The 12,361-nt window shown below is 44.0% G+C and overlaps 1 pseudogene across 1 annotated transcript in view; it reads left to right on the top strand.

Moving 5' to 3' along the window:
* The window catches only part of LOC101009396, a 34,179-nt pseudogene extending 22,965 nt beyond the window's left edge, over positions 1-11,214 (top strand). Inside the window, exons 6-14 of the transcript XR_004181782.1 lie at positions 1,336-1,454; positions 3,386-3,642; positions 3,886-4,055; positions 4,181-4,962; positions 5,664-5,757; positions 8,768-8,821; positions 10,540-10,594; positions 10,673-10,812; positions 10,918-11,214. The product of XR_004181782.1 is annotated as a leucine-rich repeat-containing protein 37A-like (transcript). The remainder of the gene's footprint in view (positions 1-1,335; positions 1,455-3,385; positions 3,643-3,885; positions 4,056-4,180; positions 4,963-5,663; positions 5,758-8,767; positions 8,822-10,539; positions 10,595-10,672; positions 10,813-10,917) is intronic.
* Positions 11,215-12,361: the final 1,147 nt, after the last annotated feature.

Below are 12,361 nucleotides of genomic sequence, written 5' to 3' on the forward strand. Positions count from 1 at the left end.
TGACATTGGCATTTTTTAAGAGTCAAAGATCGTTGTCCTGTAAATTGTCCCACTATCTGGATTTGTCGGTTTCCTCATGATGAGATTCAAGTTCAGCATTTTTGGGAAAAATACTGCATATGTATCCTTCCTGCCTCGTAACCGCAGGTGGCCTGTAATACTAAGTTTGATCACTTGATTAAGGTGATCTTCCAGATCTCTCCATTGTAATTATTTTGCTGGGTGCAGTGGCTCACACTTGTAATCCTAGCACTGCGGAAGGCCAAGGTGGGAGGATTGCTTGAGTCCAGGAGTTCTACACCAGCCTGAGCAACATGGTGAAACCCTGTCACTACTAAAACTACAAAAAAAAAAAAAAAAAAAATTAGCTGGGCATGGTGGTGCAAGCCTATACTCCCAGCTACTGAGGGGGCTGAATTTGGAGGATGACTTGAGCCCAAGTCAAGGGGGATTGAGGTTTCAATGAGTTATAATTTTGCCACTGTATTTTAGCCTGGGCAAAAGAGTGAGACCTTGTCTCATAAAAAAAAAAAAAATACTAATTTCCCCCTTGGTAATAAATAATCTGTGGGTTGGTACTTTGAGTTCAGTGAAGATCCTGTTCTCAAATGTCTTTTCACCCAAATGTGCATCAAGGATAATCCTTGTCTGAAAGAATTTTTATTAGATTGGTGGTTGCAAAGTGACACTTTGTAAAATTCTGTCATTCCTTCTACATATACTAGCTGGCATTATTTCATTGAAGAACTCCCCCTTTTTCTTTTTGAATATCACCCTTCATGGATTCTTGTTTATATTAACGATGTTGTAACTTTCTAATGTTGTTATTCTTTTGAATGGTCACATTGTCCAGATTTGGCCAATGCTATCTCTGTTATTTTTTAACCCCACAATCCAGGTTAAACTAAGCTATTTTTAAAGCCCAGAGTAATTTACAGTATTTCCCACTCCCAACAGGAATTGAGAAAGGGCCTCCAGAAGTTGGGGACTTACTCAGATTCTTCTTAGAAGTCTACCTTCCTATATACTTTCAGCCCAAAGTGAGACTTTTGAGTTGGGAAGAGATACTTCTGAATTAAACTACTGATCAGTGTCACCCAATTCTAATCCCAACCACCTTTATTCTAGGCATACCATACTCACTGCCATGGTTACTGTTCGGCTGGGTACCTTTGCCCTCCTTCCTATTGGCCTTCTGGTTCCTACCCAACTGTCCAGTCCATAGGCTTCAGTAACACCTTTTTGCCCACCCCTGTGGTAGTGTTGGCCTGCCGCCTCTACCTACTCAAGTAACTGCTTTACCACTAATTTTTTGTTCTCTGTTTTCATCTATAGGATCTTACCTAGCCATATGGCCTGCTGCCTCTGCCAATTTAAAAACAGCATTGAGGCTGTCGGCAAGACAGTCAAGCTGCATTGCAACAGTGCATGTCTGACAAACACCATACGTTGTTGTGAGTCCAAATTGCCTGGTGATCAATTGTTACATTATTTTAAGTATTTGTTTTTAAACTTTTTATGTTTAATGATGATAAAATTTTATGATATTATTGCTTTTTTATTTACTCATTCAGAGTTAAACACCCTCAATTTCTGAACTATTCCCTTGCTGAGAGTCAGGTTCTCAGTTATGATTACAAAATTTAATAACAGAACTGTTCCATATGCACAAAGGACCAAAACAAAGGAATGGGAAGACTAGGGAGTAACAGTAACATCCACACACTGGGTACTGTGCTGTCTGCTTGGTGCTTTGCCCCCAGTGATAATTTCTTCATACAGTGCAATGTAGTTTGTAAGCTGGTTTTATATCCATGAGGTCTCGAGTACTCTCGGCCTTGTAGGACAGATGTAGATCCGGTTTTGGTTTTTTGTTTTTACAATTTCATAAGAGTACAAGTGATGCTATTTTATTTGAAGCCTGAGAGCTTCTGGTTCCATAACCAGAAATTGCTGCCTAGCTCTTCTAATGGAATGGAGGGCTTTTCCATGCTTAGACCATCCAACGCTGAACTTGCTCTGAATTCAAACCTTTCCATTCACAGAACAAATGCGCAAGTGCTTTCAGGAGTGTTTCTGTAGATTAGGTTTATTAGCACCAACTTCATGACTTCTAAAATGTGACTGCTTTCATGTCCAGATAGCTTGAATATAGGTACCTACCAGTGATGTGAGATGGATGATGAATAATGCTTGGCTACATAAAGTCAGTGTTGTTTATTTTTCAAAACTTTTTTTTTTTTTTAAACAATTATATTATTCCCTTCTCCTGAAGAGGTGGGCAGAAAAGCATTGGTAATCTCCTTTTACAGATGAGGAAAAACAAGATAAGAGGTGCTGAGTGCTGTAGCCTTGTGCCAGGTCTTCTGTCCCCAATTCTGGGTTCTCCCCCCAATTCTGGGTTCTCCTCAAGCCCATGTTTCTCCTTTCTCACAATCGTCTTCCTCTGACCGTCACCACCCAAAATACTTTTAATTCTGGAAAAGAAAGCCAGCTGCACACGGGCACACTTGACCTTCATGCAGTCAGAAGCTTTGGATGGTTCCCCATCCAGAATATTAGAGATGAAATGAAATCAAAGTAGGCATCTGACAAAAGTTGCTTTTTCCCTTCTGCATTATAGGACCTCAAGTAATGTTTATCCAGAAACTGCTGTCATACCATAGATTCATTGTACATTCAACAACATAGGCATATAATCTGGCAAATTAAAAAAACTCTTAACCTACTCCCTGAATCCCTGCCCAAATTTAAGAACTAGGGTGGACACAGTGTTTTTTCCATGCCACGTCTTCTGTGATGGGGCTGCGATATGTGGGAGCAGAGAATGGGGTGGGTGGGTGGAGCACGTGCCAGATGAGGATCTATCAGCAATGGGAGGGATCCTCCGCTTTAGCATCTCCACCCTGCTCCTCTCAGAGGACCGCCTTTCACTGCATTCAGCTGTGATGGTAGCAAGAACACAGGCACACTGAGCACGAGGAGAGAGGGAGCCTTTACTCTCTCTGCATATGAGGCAGGACAGCACAGGGTACGGAGCAGTCTGCAGAGAGGCCAGCTCATCAGGGAAGCAGTTGTCTTCCACCTTGGGCTTTGACTGAGCACAGGGCAACTGGCCCCTGGGGATCAATGGAATAATCCTAAGCAGAGTTACTCTATGTCACACTATGGAATGTTCCAAGTAGGTGGCCATGTTTTCAAAAGATCTTTTCTCCTTTGTTGTTGCCATTTAGTAGAGTTTAGGATTAGGTGTGTTTCTCCTCTCTGAATGACCTTTCGAATGTTTGCTGACTCCTACTCTGTGTGACTGGGATGTACAGCTGTGGACTGATGCATGCCGTCCCATCATCTTTCATGATCAAAACAGTCTCTTCTTTTTTCACAGCTGAAGAACTGTCTGTAGGGAATCCAACAGGGCGTTCATGAAGATGTTACAAATGATTATGGAAACACACGAGCACTGACTATTGGGCGGAGCCCTCAAGACAACAGTGACATCTTGTCAGGCTTTGGGAGTGAGCAGCTAGACACCAATGATGAGAATGAAGTTATCAGTGCACTAAGTTACATCTTGCCGTATTTCTCAGCGGTGAATCTAGATGTGAAATCAATGTTGTTACCGTTCATTAAACAGCTTTCTTCAAATGTGCAAGATGGAATGGGCCTGGGTATTTTGAAAACAATATAAAGAGCCCTTCTCTTCGCCTGCATCTGACAACTTATGAAGTTATAAATCGATTGAAGCTATACTTGCTGGAAAATATGTTAGATGCAGAAATACTAGGAAAAAATCAATGAAGTTAAAGGAAAAAGCATGTATAAGACCAGCCTTCTAGGTAACAAATTTAAACATAAATATTTGAAAGAATTAGAAACTGTCAACCTGGGAGAAACAGCCAGCAAGATTCAAAGTGTAGGCAACAACCTGCAGAGAGTGAACAGAGTCCTCATGGGCCCAAGGGGTATCCAGAAAAGGCACTTCAAAGGGTGGAAAGCAGAGCACCAGGAGGAAGAGGTGCTTGGGCATTTGTGGAGAGAAAAAGGCTGGGGCTTGGGTCTGGGGCTGGAACAGCCTCACACAGAGGCGTGAGAAGTTAGTTTAAGGAAACACCGTCTACACCAAACGCCGTTCACCCAAAACTTAGCGTGTCTTCTGTGCTGAAACCGCCTCCATGGGTAGACAACTTCTGCCTCCACCCTGCAAAAGCCCTACCTGAGGTCAGAGACAGTCGAAGACTTAACCGCGTTTTCATTTTGCGCCAAAGGCTAAGTTAAAAGTATGAAGGCTGCCAAACCAATTCGTACATTCCCGAAAAATACCTGGCTATCATAAAACTGGCTTCGGCATTGGCCCCACAGAACACTCCAAGGCCAAGAGTCAAAAAGTTCAGAAAGAAAAGTTACTCGATGGGCGTGCCGCCAAACAGGGCGCCATTCTCTGCCGAAGAGCCTCTAAATTCCCCTTCACCGCGGGGCTTTTTCATCATTAGGAGACCCAAGTCCTCAGGAAATCCTTTTCTGGAAGGATTTAGGTTTTACAGAAAACACTAATGTAAAGACTACCTTCACCAAGAAATGCCTTTGACATTTCTATGGAAAACACTACACATATGCCAGAAGGCTGTCTCTGAAAACACAACAGCCACAATCCTCCTCCTGAGGCGGGTCCGCTGGGACTACGTTCAACAGGAGCCAACTGTTAGCAACTAATCAGACTGTGGGAGGAGAATACAGCAATGTAGGCACTGACCTGTCCTCTGAGCCCAAAGCTTCAATTACCCGTTGCTCTCATCCCCAGGTGATCAGTTTTGAAAATCAGCCTAACCCGAACTTCGGTCCCTCATCCCCAACAACAATGTAGAAAGGCTTATTTCTCCGTTATCCGGACCTTGAAAATGGACTGCTCTGACTTCCCGTGTACAGAAGTGACCTGTGCCAAGCTGATCTCCCAGGACAGGCCTCGTGCTTCTCAGTGAGCAGCAGGATATAAGGCATCCCAGGAGGGGAAGAATGGGATGGAACAGTGGAAAACTGAGAACTATATCAATGAGAACCTGGAGGCCAGAGTGAACAGAAGAGCAGAGGTTGGTGAGGTGAGGGCGACACAGAGAAACGAGACCCAGATTTGCCATCATTTTGTAGTGTATGGGGAAAGTGCCCACACAGGAGAACCTGGGACTCCAGGCCATAGCTGTCCTGGTCATGTAACCGGCCATGATGGTGATCTCACTGCTCATGTAGAGGGTGAAATAGATTAGTGCACAAGATGAACTGTAGGTGAAGTGGGGTGGCTCCGCCTGTAATCCCAGCACTTTGGGAGGCCAGGGTAGGTGGATCACTTGAGGTCAGGAGTTTGAGACCAGGTTGGCCAGCACAGTGAAGCCCCTGTCTCACAAAATTAAAAAAAAAAAATAGCTGGGAGTGATGACATGCCTGTAGTCCCAGCTACTCAGGAAGAGTGAGTGGGAGATACCTAGCCCAGGAGGTTGAGAGTCTAGTGAGCTGTGTTACACTGTACTCAGACTAGGTGACAGAGGTGGGAGACTCTGTGTGCCGAAAAATAAAAAAGAACTATGGGTACTCACCTGGAATGCTGGGGTTTTGGATAGTTAGCTCTCTCTCTTTTTTAAATTGTTCTTTTTCTTTTTCTTTTTCTTTTTTAGCTCTAAAAGAAGTTCCAGGATATGGCTATAACAAGCTCAGCTTGGCATTATTTGTGACGAAATACTAAACTTTGATTATAATTTTCTGCCTCATTCAGAGTAGGACAATTAATTCAGGTTTTAAGAGAATGCAGTCCTATCTTTGTGGATTCAAACCCACAAAAGCATAAAACCAAAAGCCGCTTTCCCACCTGCTGCTACTTGACATTCTTCTTCAGTCGGTTAAGGCTGAGGTACGCTTTGTTCTCTTACTGTAGTGGATATTCCAGGATTTTAAAGAAACCTCATATCCAGGAGATTTCTATGAATTGAAACCAAGTTAATCCCACTAGATTATTTTAAGAAGTTAAGTTGATATAATAGCAAAATTTGTCCCACCCAAAACGATGTCAACAATTGGATGTACTCACCAAGTCACCCTTACTCTACCACTAATTTATTTCCTTGTTGCTGAAATGCTGAGAGACGTATAATCTCCACCTCACGGAGTTGTCATCACCCTGGAGAGGAAGGAGGCAGCCAATAGAGAGAAGTATTGTCTTGTAGACTTATTAGGTTCACACAGTATCGTCCTTCTCCAGTGTGTAAGGTGTTGTCTAAATAGCTCCAATTAAAGCACTACAGAGTAGCCATTTTTTTAAAAAAATTGTTGGCCACATTTTTAAGTTCACAGGGGAGGGGAGCATCTCATACTCCAGCCCTCCTGAGCCTAGGCCCTCTGTGAGATGTGTCACCGTTTCTTGGACACCATATGGGACAATCCCCCTTGGATTAGAGATGCTCAACCTGCATCAACATATCTAAAGCCTACATCTGGCTACTCTGCGGTGAGTCCTGTTCACAATGCCCATTCCTGGAGCTTGCCTCTGTTTGCCTTTTGTTCAATTACATAATGTATTACTTTTCCCAAGAGGCCACTGCTAGCATATTGGAAGTGATTTAATAAGCTGGCAACCTTGACGCTATGCTACCAGTCCAACCTTATTTGCCTCATTTACCATTTCCATTATTGTGGCAGCCCTCCATTCCAGCCAGAGCAGCCCCTCACCATACCCCAGTCACACCATCCGCATTTCTGCTTTTGTCTGTGCATCTGTCCATCTAAAATGCCCTTATTTCACTCTGCCTGTGGGAGTCCCATGAATCTCTCCAAAGTCAACTCAAGTTCATCTTTCTGCTTGAAACCTTCCCTGAATATCCAGCCCTCCTGAGCCTAGTCCCTTTATGAGATTTGTCACCATTTCTTGGACACCATATGAGAGACTTTAGAGGCTGAAGTGGGAGGATTGCTTGAGCCAGGGAGGTCTAGAATGCAGTGATCTGTGGTCATACCACTGCACTCTAGCCTGGGCAACAGGCCCTGTCTCAAAAGCAGCCACCACCAAAAACTATCTTGGGATTTTAATAGGATTACATTAAATTTGTAGATTAATTTGAGAACTGACATCTGTACAACATTCTAGGAACGTGGTATTTCATGTCCTGTATTCATTTCTTGTTAATGTCTTTCAGAAGAATTTTAGGATTTCCATCATATAGATCTTACACATCTTTTGTCAGATAAAAGATCTTTGTATTTTTGTTCCTAAATACTTCATACATTTGCATTGCCATTGTAAATGGGATCTTTCTTCCATTTTCTAATTAGTTAATGGTGGTACATATGAAAAGTATTTGAGATTTGTGTGCTGCTCTCTTCATTTTGCTTCTAGCCACCGTACTGAATTCTCATATTGCTTCCACTAAAATCTTAGTTGATTCTCTTAGGCTTCTTTGACTGTCTAACATTTATCATTTCATACGCAAATAATGATAGTTTTGTCTCTTCCTTTTCAATACTTACTACTCATCCTTTCCTTCCTTTCCTTTTTCCTTTCCTTTTTTTTCTTCTTTTTCAGGGCCTTGTTGTCACCCAGGCTGGACAGCAATGGTGTAATCTAGCTCACTGTAACCTCAAACTCCTGGGCTGAAGGGATCCTCTTGCCTCAGCTTCCTGAGTGGCTGGGACTACAGGCAGGCAGCTAATTAAAAATTTTTTTTTTGGGCCGGGCGCGGTGGCTCAAGCCTGTAATCCCAGCACTTTGGGAGGCCGAGGCGGGCGGATCACGAGGTCAGGAGATCGAGACCATCCTGGCTAACATGGTGAAACCCCGTCTCTACTAAAAAAAAAAAAAAAAAAAAAAAAAAAAAAAAATTTTTTTTTGTACAGACAAGGTCTCGCTATGTTGCCCAGGCTGGTTTTCCAGCCACTTTAGAGGAAGGACTCAGATTTCCTTTTTGTCCTACTTTTAAGAGTTTTTTGTTAGGAATCGTCTGTTGAATGTTAGCTAAAACGGTCAATAAAATGTATTAAGTGCTAGCTGCATGCAAGATCCTAAGTTAGATACAGTTAACCCTCTTCATCAGCAGGTCCACATCTTCAGATTCAACTGGATGAGGCTGAATACTTGAAAAAAGAAACAAAAATACAAATAAAAAGTATAACAACTGTCACCATTGTACAATATTGATACATTTTATTAGTGATGACTTAAAGTACCTGGGACCAGGCACGGTTGTTCACACTTGTAATCCCAACACTTTGGGAGGTCAACCTTGGTGCATAGTGAAACCTTGTCTTTACCGAAAAAAAAAAAAAAAAAAAATTATCCAGGTGTGGTGGTATGCACCTGTAGTCCCAGCTACTCAAGAGGCTGAGGTGGGCAGATCACTGGAGCCCAGGAGGTTGAGGCTGCAGTGAGCTGTGATTGTGACACTGCACTCCAGCCTGAGCGACAGAGGGTGATCCTGTCTCTAAGTAAGTAAATAAAGTATATGGGGGATATGTGTTTGTTATATGCAAATACTGCACCATTATATGTAAGGGATTGAGCATCCACAGATTCTGGTATGGTGTGGGGGCGGTATCCTAGAACCAGTCCCCCGCAAGATAGCAAGGATGACTGAACTGTGGAAGAATCAAAGCTCTGTTGAACAGCATACAATTCCTGTCTTCAAACAAGTTATCTCATCAGGTAGATGAGACTTATAATGAATAAAAGGAATGAATACAGATTTGGAGATGGTTGTTGTGATGGATAATCTTAATTGCATTTTCTTCCAAAACAGATTTATTCTCACCGAAGGTCATCACAAGAAGATGAAGAAGGAGTCTCAAGGTAAATATTAGTCTGGTAATTTTTTTTTTTTTCTTTTGAGACGGAGTTTCCCTCTTGTTGCCAGGCTGGAGTGCAGTGGCGCGATCTCGGCTCACCACAACCTCCACTTCCCAGGTTCAAGCGATTCTCCTGCCTCAGCCTCCTGAGTAGCTGGGATTACAGGCATGCGCCGTCACTAGTCTCGTGATATTTTAATTAGAATTTTAGAATTAGAGGAGAGCTTAGAACTCTGCCCTCATTTTTCAGTGAGGAAACTGCCCAAGACAGGACAAATACTTAGTTACCCTAATGCTTAGCCTGGCTCCAGTGAAATTAGCTCCCCAGCCAAAAGCTGAGCTGGCTGGAACTAACAAGGACACATCTGTTGTCCCCAGCCCTGTGGGGAGGGACAGGAAGGGGAAAGGTTTTGGTGCCTGTTCCTGCTGATGGTGGGCATCAGGCCAGGCCAGGGTCTTCTTGGAGGCTCTGGGGAAGGGGTAAGGAAGGCCACCGGGTGTGGGAGTGAGGGCACTCGTCTCCTTCAAAGCTGATGGAAGGTAGAATATGTGAGTCCTTCCTCGAAAGTGGCAGGAAACACTACTTTCTCTTTTTTATTTATTTCTTTTTTTTTTTCCTGGATCCTAGAAGTGAGGAAACACTATTTTCTCATCTTACTGGTTTTTGGGCCCCACTCTATTCCTTTTATGCAAACCTCACAGAATTTTAACTAGAAAGGCCAGGTAGGATGGCTCACACCTGTAATCCCAGCACTTTGGGAGGCCGAGGTGGATCACTTGAGGTTAGGAGTTCGAGACCAGCCTCATCAACATGGTGAAACCCCATCTCTACTAATCTCCACTGAAAATACAAAATTAGCTGGGCGTGGTGGCGCAGACCTGTAATCCCAGCTACTCAGGAGGCTGAGGCAGGAGAATTGCTTGAACCCAGGTGGTAGAGGTTGCAGTGAGCCAAGATCGCACCATTGCACCCAGCCTGGGGAACAAGAGCAAAACTGTCTCAAATAAAAAAACAACAAACCAAAGAATTTTAACTACGAGAGACCTTAGACAGTATTTCATCATTTTATGACAGGAAAACTGAGAAAGAGAAAGGGAGAATTGCCCCATGGTCACACAATGCACTCTGGCTTTTTCTATTTTATTCAAATTCAAAAAGAATATGTTGTCCTTTATAATGATTTCACAGCTCACTCACTCACCAGCGACAGCCAGCCATATGAAGGCTGTGAGATAGATAACTTGGCTACCTGCACTCAGGCATTTGCTTGAGGTGATGCAACTTATAGAATAAAGTATCTAGAAAGAAAAGAACCACTTCATCTCCCACCCCCCATCAAATGATGCCTGTGAGACTAAGTCTGAAGGGGACTGATATAAAATGCTTCTGCCCAGCATGGCTGTGCAGTTTATTCACTGCACAAGGGCACTTGGCCAAGGAGGTGACTGGGACTGAACATCCTGCCGATGCTCCATGCTGAGCCGCATACAAAGTCCCCCTAGTATATTGTGGGGCCCTTCTGAACAGACATGGAGAGTTTCTGAAAGTCTCACATGCATGGGATGATTTTCAGGACCCCAGGTATGTGGTCTGCGGTGGTTCTTCTCACTGTGATTATGGACTGAGGTACTCATTTAGTCCTAATAAGACCAGAGAAGTACATTGTGAGAGACGTGGGAAATGGCAGCATCGCTCACTATCTTGTGCATGTGTCTCCCCAGGGGCATTTTCAGATTTCTGCCATGTAGGAGATGCTGTTCGCCAAGTGAGACTCAGGTACTTTGGAGGATTCATTGCTGTGGCCAGGGAAAGCACAGGACATGCAAAATTAATACTTCCCTTTCTATCTTCTAGGATGGCGCTTTCTCATTCAGACAGCCACTGTGGCTTAAAGATATGTACAAACCTCTCAGTGCCACAAGAGTAAATAACCAGGCAGAGAAGCTGCACAAGAAGTCATCTAATGAGGAGGAGATCCTCAGCAGGGAACCTGGGTAAATGACGGGCCCTCACAGTTCCCAACTAAAATGAGGAGGGGGTGAGAAGCTTAATTGCTCCTTTCAAGAATCAAAACCTTGGCATTGTTATTCTTACCCCAGGGACAGCGAAGCCCCAACAGAGATGGGGGAGGAGAGTGAAGCCCAGTCATAGGAGGAGAAAGAGTGACCCCAGCCCGCCTCAGGCCTCCTGCAAAAATACGTAGCATAAACAACAAGGGCCATCAGAAAGAAAAGCAGGACTGAAGCCAGCGGTCCACGCATCCACAGAGGCAGCGGGCAGAGGAAGCACAGCGCCGTCGTTCCCTCCCTTGTTTCCCAGTCTTATTAGTCACCCAGACCTGAAAACATATCCTCAGGGGTGGAGATTTTACAATTAAATACTGTTGTTCTCTTGTTCTCGGTGCCCTCTCCCTTGGTTCATCAAGCACCAGTCATAAAATACCACATACTTGACCTCCTGCCCACAGGCGACCTCCCACCTCCTGGCCTCTCTCATAGGATCACTGGGCCTGCCTGCACTGTGGGGCCAAGCCCCATCTTTTTCCCAAGCCCTCAAGCCCACGCATGAATGTTCATCCAGACTTGGTGGGAGCTTTTCACCCTTACAAGATGGCAAAAGGTTCACTTGGTTTTTTAAAAATTTGTTTTTCTTTTTAAAAATCCCAACCCTTGGATAGCAGGGAGATGCTGGAGGGGTAAGGTCAGGAAGATTATGTGAGAGCAGTAATTTCCCAAGACTGCCCTCTGCGGGACTGTATTTCAGAAAACACACTGGTGGGGCTACCTCTCCATTCACATGTACTGCCCCAGCCTCTCCCCATCCCCCGCTGATGCACATCCATAGCTGCACTGTTCCATAACAGCAGTAGAATGCTGCAGAAGGCCAAGGATTCCTCCAGTCCACCTTCAAAGAAAAAGTCACTAATCACATTTGGTAGGTTAGGGAACATTAAACACATTAGTGAGCAGAAGAAAATCTGAATGAACAGGAATTGGTAATCTACCTAACTGAACACAGATGAACTCAGGCAGTTGGTAACAGGAGGTAAAGGACGGCGCTAACTGCAGAACAGCTGCCCCCCACCTTCCCAGGAGCAGTGTGACTGGGAAGCAGCCCCGTGTGCGTGCTGGTAGCGGTTCTAAGCAAAGTGAGCCACCCATCAGTTCCAATGAGTTTGCTGATGCTGGACAAAAGACACCTGTTGTCTAGCTGCCTGCCCCAGTTATCTCCAAAGTTCTTTACTGAGAATGAAAAGCATCTTTCTCTGTGTAGTGACTTCAGTGGGCCAACAAATATTTGAGTTTAAAGCACAAGACTAAATAGTCATAGGCAGAGTAGCAGCTAACAGTTACAATTTGCTTACTTGATGCTAAACCCTGGGTTAGGCATTTTACAGTCATATCAATTAGCCCAGCAATTCATGGAAGAATAGTTTTTAAATCACCTGACACTTTGGGAGGCCGAGGCGGTCGGATCACAAGGTCAGGAGATGGAGACCATCCTGGCTAACATGGTGAAACCCCGTCTCTACTAAAAATACAA

This window comes from Papio anubis, unplaced genomic scaffold (assembly GCF_008728515.1).
Source record: "Papio anubis isolate 15944 unplaced genomic scaffold, Panubis1.0 scaffold712, whole genome shotgun sequence".
Classification (NCBI taxonomy): domain Eukaryota; kingdom Metazoa; phylum Chordata; class Mammalia; order Primates; family Cercopithecidae; genus Papio; species Papio anubis.